Here is a 10,915-nt window from a genome sequence, read left to right on the forward strand (position 1 = left end):
TATTAAAAAATATATATATATATTTACGAAACAAGTGAAATTTCAACCATTAAACAATTTATTTATTTAAATTTTCTGTTGATAAGGTGGAATATTATATCTAGTAGGGTATATGCATTTGCTGTGACAATGTATGTTTCAAGATAATATAGAGCAGTGATTCTTTATTATTTTTTGCCTGTGGAACCCTAAATGATCAACCTTCTTTTAGCAGAACTCCAACTTCATAAATTAAGATCGTTAGCAGTTGTGCATATACAAACAGGAGAAAGATTACTAATTTTTAAAAATTAAAAATTACTAAAAGACAATTGTTAATTTATTAACTAATAAAGAAATGTTTAATTTTCAAAAGATTTAATAAGAAGAATTTTTTCATCTTTTTTTCATTATTAATCTTAAATTTGGTTTTATGTCCGACAGTTGAATTCGCAGTACTAGAGCTGAATATAATCTAGATATGAATTGTTTTTGGTCCATAAGCATAAGCTGAAAATGAATAAATTAGTAGCATGATTGTTTCGTTGAAATGAAAATTAAAAAGAACTTGAGCAAACGTTGAGAATGGTTATTAGGAAACACATTTCTTTACTAACAAATTTGTTATTTTATTTTGGTTTGAAGATCGCAATGGGAAATACTTAAATAATTTATTCAATATATTACAACAGAAATTATATTTATTTTCCAAAATATTTACTATTTCTTTTCCATTGGCTATCCTTTATATAATTTTGTAAGGACATCCGATATATTAAGTAAATAATGATTTATTGATTGGATCTGAATATAATTAGAGGTTTCAAAAATGGTAAAAAATTCCTAACTCTTGGAACTCCCTAAATCTTCTACGGAACCCTTGGGTTCCACGGGACACCGTTTGGAAGCCGCAGATCTAGAGTAAGTAGATTAATGTTATTTATAAATGGTATTTAAAAAGAATATTTCATAATTTCTCACCACATTTTTAGAATCGTTTTTTCCCCCTTTGAATGTCACACTTTCTGAAGAATCACTCTGATTCATCAGAATGATACAGGAAAATCACTATGATTCATCAAAATTTTTTTGAAGAATGAATTTTTCTGTTTCTTTCTAAAGAATCAAAATTTCGAACACGCGCATGGCTGTTAAAAAATAAAATATTTCGAGCGTTGCCGCAAGCCCATGAACATAACCTGTAATTTTGCAGATATCTTTTTTTTATTTTTAAGAATTTTAAATTTCAAATTTGACCAATTGCGACGATAATAGTTATCAATACAGAGTTATGATACTTTGAATACTTCTCTATGATTCAAGTAGACGTTTTTAACACATTACCACTAAAGGATTTAAAATATTCTATTGCGCTATATAATATATATCTTTTTATATAATATAATAATATATATCTTTTTATATAATATAATAATATATATCTTATATAATAATATATATCTTTTCTATAATATATATCTTTTTAACTTATTCTATTGCGCACCATTAGTATGAAACAAACTTTTAAAGTTTAAATGCAATAAAACTATAATATTTTATCTTACCTTTCAACAGCAATTTTAAATCGACATAAAGTATGTCTTATCCCTTTACTATCCCTTTTAAATACCTTACAACTTATTCTCGCCGTAATGATTAAAATAAGCAAAAAAACCGTGTTAGTTTAAAAGTCGCCGATATTTATAGTTTCATTTATTTAAAAGTTTGCATGTGCGAAGGGTATCAAATACATGATTTTGAACTAAACACTTCGATGGCATTGAGTGAAACCCATAGAATAACAATGTGCTTTTGATTATTCCCACTTTTTCTTTCAACCCATGTAATCGTAACATAATTGAATCGGAAGCTCTTTATGTGAAGAATGAAGGGCACATATTTAGAAGATGACTGAATGTCTGTAGTCAGGCTGTTGGCATTATGAAACACATTTAACACTAGATTGCCTAAGGAAGTCATTTTGACTGCTTTTAATTTCAATTAGAAAAACAATGATGTATACAATGACGCAATTTCTTAAAATTTTGTGACTTTTTGAACGACATATAATTTTTTTCATTGTTAATATTTACTAATAACTTGTTATATAACTGTAAATAATATATAAAATGTTAAAAATTAATTTTAAACAAATTTATTGACGCATTCACAATCTAGTCATTTTGACTGCTTTTCGGCAATATAGGTATATACTAATTTTACGTCTTTCTAGTGTTAAATCATCATACATTAAGGTAATAATTAGTGTATGTTTTTTCTCCACTTTTTGTAACACCTTAAGAGACTTCTTTATATCAGCATGCTTGTTTGTTGCTGAATGCCTGTTTGGTTGTCGTTATGATAAAACAAAACATTTAAAAGTATTTTTGATTAAAAATACATTACGTAAACAATTATTATATGTTTTTTATTGTTTGTAGCTCCTTAATAGGCCTCTTAATATCGGCAATAATGACTGAATGGTGCTATGGTTGGAATCATAATAACACATTAAAACACTTTTAAATAATAACAAATTGAATGATCGATTAGTCTACTTTTATTATGCGTTTAGAGGCTTTTTTATATGGCATTATTATTGAATGGTGGTAGTTAGGCAATCGACATTCTGAAACATTTAAAGATTTTTGAATAATAATAAATAAAGTGACGGTTCAAAATGTTTTTATTTATTTACTTATTTTACTTTTTCCAATAACTTATGAGGTTGTTTTCCTTATGTTTCTTATGTCAACTTCACTCTGAATCTACAGAATCGATTTTTAATTTCTTCAATTTTGCTCCTCATCTTATAATATGGATTTCAATTCAAAAGTGTTTTGAAAGCTCCAGTCATTTATTTAAGTATTTGTATTGAAATTCAATAAAAGGAATTGAAAGTAAGAATATATAAAAAAAAAATTTAGATTCAAAAATGCCTTCACATTAAACTTTCCTAAAGGAACAGAAAAACTATGTGAATATATGCTTTTAAATTAATGATTTTTTCTCTAAATTGTTTAGCTAAAATAATTTTACTGACAGATATGTTCCTCTTATCTTATAATTATAAGTTAAGTTATAAGTTTTAATGCTACTCAATACAAACAAATTTTGACTGCCACTCAACACCAAAAAGTATAAACCACCATTTTTTGTGTAACGGAACATCACTTTGGTGTAAAATAGTTGTTAGCACTTTATTTTTTAAACCAACTAGAGCAGAGTTTTTATTAAACATATTTTTCACACTTTGCTCGTTATTTTGCATTAATTTAGGTTAAAATAAGCGAAAAATACTATATTTAGCATTTTAATAATATGTGGTTATGAAATACAACAATGTTTTTTTTCTGCGTTAAAGGCAAAATCTGCCAAACATGGCTTACTCACCAACAAAATATTTTTTTGAAATTACACGTATTTGCAGTATTTAGATCTAAGGGAAACAGGCATTCATAGTTAAAATTTCTTAATTTATAAAATCAATTATTTGTTATATTTGAATATGAATGAATAAAATTCTAACTACCTTTTTATGAATTTTATATTTTAATACAAATATAACTCCGATAATCGAACAGATTTTTTTAGTAACTATGAAGATTTTTTTTATGATTAAAACATGCCAAAATATATTTTTGCTTGTAATTTAGAGTGTCAGAAAAAAATATATATAGAAATGACACCGGTGTTTCATCGGCGTTAAAGGGTTAAGATATTCGAAATTTTTTTTTACAGTGCATTTAATTGTGATGATAAATAATACTCACCACTTATCTCCATTAATTAAGTATCACTGATCTCAATAAGATTTTAGCAATTTTTCATGACCCCCAAAACAGATAAGTACGAAAATATTTTACTATTTTATTGACAAACAAACACAAGCTTAAATGGTTTAGAATAATGACTTATTTTACTTTTACTTTTTCAACGGATAAAATTATACGTGCAGGGGAAATTTGCTTTCTTCAGGAAATTTCTATCATATTTTTAGTGATTAAAATAAAGTATTTTTAGTAAAAAGCCATTCAAGGGCGCCGGCAGAATAATATAAAAGGGGGTGCAACCATCTAACAAACTACACCCCACCCAAAAAAAAAATTTAAAATATTCTGTTATTGCATTTTGTTTTGTTATTACATATATTTTCATCTGTTAAGTTTTTTCAAGATACATTTCTACATTGTTAACAAGATATTTAAAAAAAAGAGTACGAATTTCTTGTACTTGCAAATTTTGCCACGAGAAACTGTACTGATGGCGCTGGCATAGCTACTGACTTTAAAACACATATAACTACAAGCAGTAGTTTTGCATACTAACGTGTTTGCGCACGCTAAACATTGGTATTTATTGTGTTGATGAAGTTTTAAAGTTGGGAGAAGTCAGTTTGTGTTATATACCTTCGTTAAACTAAGTAACTAATAGAAAATAAAATATTATTTATATATTTTATTAAATGAAATTTAAAAATATAGCTCAGATATCTGCCAAGTTTGTGCAAGCTCAGTTTGCATAAGGAAAGAATCAAAGATGACTCAGAATTCATTGAAAAAGTTATAAACAGATTAGGACAGCAAACAAGACGATTACAATTCTTGTTTGATTAAAGAATTTTTTTATTGTTATGTATCAATAATTACTTAATTATTTGTTTTTGAATAAAAGTATTTTTGATAAAAATTTTTTATAACAAATTTTTTTTTCTGTATCTCTTTAATTGTTTAAAAAAAGAAAAGTCAGGGGGGGTGCAAGTGCACCCTCTTGCACCCCGCTGCCGGTGCCCTTGAAGCCTTTAGATGTGAACGATTCCACATATTTTTTTCCCAACTGACTTAATCTTTTCTTTATTTATAAATAGAGCCCTACTTAATAAAACACTTTCGTTTAGAGTTATCTTATTTGTATTCCTTTACCATCGTCGTGATATGTTTAGACTGAAAAATACGAGAAAAGCTGGTTAGTTGGGGAAACCAATACGTCACAGAGGTTAAACTTTCAATTTTATCTGCACATTCTTGCATGACTCAAGGGTATAAATGACGTCATTTCGAATTAAAATGAGTCTGGGTATTATAAACCATGTTTTGCATTCACATCTTGTTACTTTAAGTAATATTATGGGGAAAGTGGTGTAAGGTAGGGAAAGGATTCGAAGTATTGTTGGAGCTGAACTGTTCTACCTTGAATCTGCCAGATTTGATTAAGATAGTTGTGTACAATATACGATTCTTAAAAGTGTGTTCAGTGTTCAATTCAATGTACGATTGAATTCAGTGTACGATTCAATGTGTTCAGTAATTTTGCAATTGAAAGGCTTCGGATCAGTTTGTCAATTTTCTCCAAAACTCAATTTTCCTCCAATCAATCCTCAAAATTCGATTCAACATTTACCCTAACTTTGACATCCAAAGGATTGTATGGAATTTTTTAATAAAATTACAGAATTTTTATTCCAGCTATGAAATTTTATTTTCACGTTTTTATTTGTTTTTTTTTTTCCAATTTCATCACTTAGTTTCTTTAAACGCAAATTTAAAATTTCTGAATAAAGTGTAAAAGTCTAAATTAACGCAATCATTTACAGCAAACGTAACACTTTTTAGGAGAGAAACACAACTTGGTGACTTGCTTAAGGTAACAATCGATGCTTTTAATAATTTAGAGCAGTGTTTCCCAACCTTTTTATCACCACGGGCCTGTCAACGTTTGATAATTTTACCACGGCCCGCTGGGGAGGGGGGGGGGGTCGTTGTTTACATTTCAGATTATTTTGATTTATTAATTTAATTTAATTGTATTTAAACATGCCTTCAAAATAAAGTACAGTTGCACCAAAAAAAATAAATATAAAGTGATTTAAAATTTTAACTTACTAGAACGTTAAATCAATGAGAACCCTGAGCTTGTTTCTTTGCAATGAGACGGTTCCATCTGAGGGTAATCGGAGACAATGATACATGACAAACATTAAAAAATTTATGTCACTACCTTCGGGGGCCCCTTTTTTTAAATAAATAAAATTTTAATGGAGCACAGATATTTTTAATTTGGGGTATAAACCTAGGAATTTAAATTTAGTTTCGATGAAATGAGCGATCCGGTACCATTTGATCCACGGACCGGTAGCGGTCCGCGAACACTGATTTAGAGCTTGAATAAGCCCTTCGAAATAGACAAGTTTTTTTTTAAATCTAGAAAACTATTAAAAAAATTATAAGCCCGATAGGCGAGTGGCATTTTGTGAATTTTTTGTGATTTATGAGCTATCAATTTATTAGAATTTGTTAATCAGTTTAGAAAGAATACTGTATCTTAAGAACAATAATAATTTTTTTAAAATAATCATTTCTTTAAAAGGACTAACGAGTCACTGACCACTAATAGTTAACGATCATACATTGAATAACAATGAAATTTCTAAAAAAAACAGTTCTCATTAAGAATATCTTATTTATTAATGTAAAAACAAGAAATTTTTTTAAATAGAAGCCACAACTCAGAAAAGTGTAAAGGAAATGCATTGAAACGATTACGGATCATATAAGTTCACGACGCTTTTCATATTCGTGGACATTAATTTTTTTACATAAAATATCATTCAATGGTAGTACCTTGCTTTAAATTTTAGGTTTTACATTTCAGTTCATGGGTACTGGAGCAGTTTAGTGGGCGTACGCGTTCTTATGCGAAATATCTTGCAACAAGCGAAAATTTCAAAATATTTTATTTAAAAACAAAGCTAGACATGAAAATTTACAATTACACATTTTCTATTGGCTATTTTTTGGAGAGTTAACAGTTAATAATTAGTGGTGTTAACAGCCAGTTGTGATTTTTAACTTTTGTGCAATTTTCGTATAGTGAAAAAAACATTAATACACAGCTTTACGAAAAATTTAGAAAGGGTACACAAAAGTCATAAGTTTGGGAAACACTGCTCTACGTCAATCAAAAATAGTGTAGTGCATTTTAAGTCACGAAAAGTAAAGCGCAATATTTGCACTTATAGGCGTACTTTTTGTGCACCTTGCATGAGATTGTATTTTTAAAACTGAATATTGACGAAATAAAAAATTTCTTTAATAGTTACCACTCAGCAATTTGTGAGATTAATCCGCGGCTAAAGAATTTACTTCTATATCACACGCCTTTTAATTTTGAAAAGGTTTAATAAAGTAAAGTTTCCTAGGAAATCAAAAATTAAATAAAGTGAAACGCATGTAAATTGACCATTTGTGCGTCATCAATTTGATGTTTTCTTCAGACAAGTGGTCAATTCATTAACGGAGAATTATTTTTGAGTTTCATCAATATCTATTGATACGAATAATCAACATAGAAAGGTTATCATCGTATCAGACTTCGGTGGAATTTTTAAAAATAAACGTTTACTTATCTTAAATTTTGTCTCAGTGTTAGTATGTCTAAATACTGTTGGCCCATCATAAGAAAACTGATTTTCAAAGAGTTCACTGCCATGTAAGAATTTTGTGCTGAGAAATTTTAAAACCTTTTACCTTCCATTTTGTGTGTAACCTTTGACTCATCTTGATTTGAAGTTCCTACGCTGAAAATTCAGTAATCAAATGTTTTATGTAATTTGACTGAATGAGTTTACGTTAAAAATAGTTGTTTCCAATATTAAGAAAAACAATAATTTATTCAAGCATATGTATACAACATATTTAATTACTTAGCATTTATTATAATTACATTTTTATACTTATATACTATGCACATTTTTAAGAAAATTGAGCACTAATACATTCTCAACATGCAACATTATATTTAAATTACTTTGATAATATAATTTTTTTTTGTTTACTCGAAAAATGTTCATTTTTCAGGTAGTTCTCAACCAAACAAGTTCTACCTGGGTTTCCTAATGAAGTACACTAAAGTTATGCAGAAAATTAAGTAGTACGACTAAATTTGTAAAGTTACAGGATGAAGCAAATTCAACTTTTAAATGCGGTAGGTGGCTTTAATAGTATCATTGCAAATAGAAATTACACTTTTACGGTACAAAGTTCCTTTCTTAATTTATTCTAAAAGTTTGTAAAGATGTTAATGATAAGAATTAAAAAGTTAATCACCAAACTTAACAATTGCTATTTCAGCAATAAAAATTTTAAAGCTTACTAAGCTTTGATCCATATCTGAATTTATTCAGAATATTATGTATAGAGATTAAAATTTACCACTGCAAATTTGTCATTTTATGTGGGTAAAGGTTTCGATTATTTTATCGTAATAATGCAGTATTAGGAAAATGTGTTTGTTTTTCACTTTATTTTAAACAATTTGAAAGCACACAACTATTTTTGAATTAATAATTTGATACTTGAACAAGCGTACTAATACAACTTTCTAAATTTCAGTCATTTTACAAATAGACATTAAACATTCAATCTGCATAGATAAAATTTCAGCAATAAGCATTCAAATAAACACTTTCCTTTTGTGATAGTTACTTTTTGAATCAATTGTTTCAATCAATCACTTTTTTTTGTCGGTTTAAAGTAATTTTAGGATTGAAAATTTATTTGCTGTGTTAGTAAATATCTAAAAATAAATTTACAGATTTATATTTTTGGTACAAAAAGTATTTACATATTTAGGTGTCCAAAATCACAAACGTATCTATTTAATGCTCTTTTTTATGTAAAATTTTATAAATACTTAATAAAAAAGTAAATATTGCTCCTTTAAAGATTTAGGTAATAGTTTACTAATACAAATCTAAAATTTTGGAGCATTTTCTAATGGTACATATATTTTTGAAAGTACAGTATGCAATTTAATGCAGTTCAAACAAAGATGATGAACGAATATATATTAAGCTAAATGCTTAATGAATAGGACGAATGTATAACTATTAATTTATACCTCGTATACGTCCTCCTCAAATACAAATAGTTATTTGTGTACCTAGGAAAATGGATAATTTCTCAAAAATTCAGTTTCAGTTACAAAGTGCATTTATATTCACTAAAATGTCGCAAAATAATAGTTTTTTTTTTACTTTGAAGGAAAATAGCATTTAAAAATAAAATCTTGTAAGTACCATCTCGCCTTATCTGAAAGGTCGGCATTAATAACATGGTTTTGGGTAGTCTAAAACTAAAATTTTCGAAATGTTTTTTTACTTTGAATTTAAATTTTCTCCAGAACTTATTTCTCGATACTTAAAATGCACCTTAGATGGGCTATGATTCTATAATTAAACTTGTTCATCATACATAATTTGAAATGTATTAATTCGAAAACATCCGTGGCTCTAATAGTCACCATAAAATTTTTTTTCAAGTGTACTTATTTGATACTTCTTCTGTACTCTTCTGAAAAATAAAACTAATTTTGACACAATCGGGAACCCAGTCTCACCCCCACTACCCGCTTTTGACCCACTCTCCCCTTCGTAGTAAATTGGAGAATTTTATTGACTTTTTTTTTTTTTGTCCACGAAAAAATATCAATTGTATAGAAATCGATATTTTAAGGAGGACGTATGTGCAGAAAGAGAGAAAAAAAGAATAACCTGAATATTTTTTGATCAAATGATTAGATTTTCCCGTACCGAGATTTCATTTTGACAGTTCTAGGACCAAATATTAAATTTAGTAACTTGTAAGTGCTCGCAATATTTCAGGTTACAAAATAAGGCTCAAAACGTACCTTTTCTAAATTACGCACTATTTCGTAATAATGGCCTTAAAAAAAAAAGGACGGTAGCTGCAATTTGGGGAATATAGTCTTAATAGTTTGATCGACGGACGAATGCCTAGACCCTTTTGTGTTAATTTTATTTTTTGTGTGTTTTGTCCTATCAAGCAAACAGAAAAATATCGTATCTTAAAAAATTTAAATTAAAAATCTCAAGCTTTCGACTGCTCTTCTGTAAGCGATTGGTACCTTCTTTCCTGGATTGCAGCTGTTCCCTACATATTGAGAACTAGAAATCCGAATCTTTAGTACGGGAAAATCCCATCATTAAATCAAAAATTGTTCATGATGTACCGGTTTTTTACTTTGTGCACTGAACAACTATAAGAAGATTATGATAGCCGTCGCTTTTTTGCTTTGTATATTCTTCTACATTTCTTTCCGAAATAATCATAAATCATATTGTCTTCACATTTGCTTGTTTTGTCGTGTAAAGAGAACAAACCATAGAAAAAGTCATTATGCCCGTAAGACACACTATGATTATCATCATATCCATTGCAATCCCTGCCATCAATACTCTGATAGTTGCAAATGGCGCAATGTGGATTTCGATAGTATATTAGATTAGTCTCATCTTTATTCTTGACAGGAATTCTTGCCAGTGCCATATAAGCCAGACACTTATTTCGCGTAGCGTCATCAGTCCAGTTTGAAGCGCAGTCTGATATTATTATGAAGTTATAGCAATAAGGAATAACATCTATCACTGCTTCTGGCATAGATATATACAAAAATACATCGGTTGCATTTGCTTGATTGTAATCCAAGACCCAAGTCCATCTGGAAATATTGAAATGTAAGTTCTGTAATGACCCATTCATTTTTTCTGAATGGCTTTCCAATTCTAACTTCCATGGCATTGGTTCTTGTTCACCATAGTTTTTGTTACACGAGAAGCAATAGTAGTTCTTATACGAAATACCTGTTACAAGATCAGTTACGGGTACATTCAAAACAGGATTGTTTGATAGTTCAGCATTGCTATTGCAAAGTTCCTTGGTGGTTTTATTACTTTGGGAATCAGGATCGCAACCGTATATCATGGGTACGTACCAAAACTTCTCGTCCTGAAAGACTGAATCGCAATATAGGTGTTTCAGAGGTTTCGGGTACTTGTGTTTGTGTTTCGAGTCTACACAGCATGTTCCAAACAAACTGCAGTAGCTGTTACACTTACAGGTATAATAGCTAAGAGTAT

At 28.7% G+C, this 10,915-nt stretch overlaps 1 protein-coding gene across 1 annotated transcript in view; it reads right to left on the reverse strand.

The window, feature by feature from the left end:
* The window catches only part of LOC110282964 (uncharacterized), a 70,783-nt gene extending 69,101 nt beyond the window's left edge, over positions 1–1,682 (reverse strand). Inside the window, exon 1 of the mRNA XM_043044237.3 lies at positions 1,545–1,682. The gene's annotated coding sequence lies outside the window, so the exon portion shown is untranslated. The remainder of the gene's footprint in view (positions 1–1,544) is intronic.
* Between the last annotated feature and the right edge of the window lie 9,233 nt (positions 1,683–10,915).

This window comes from Parasteatoda tepidariorum, chromosome 5 (assembly GCF_982258835.1).
Source record: "Parasteatoda tepidariorum strain Cologne lab strain chromosome 5, Ptep-v5.0, whole genome shotgun sequence".
NCBI lineage: Eukaryota > Metazoa > Arthropoda > Arachnida > Araneae > Theridiidae > Parasteatoda > Parasteatoda tepidariorum.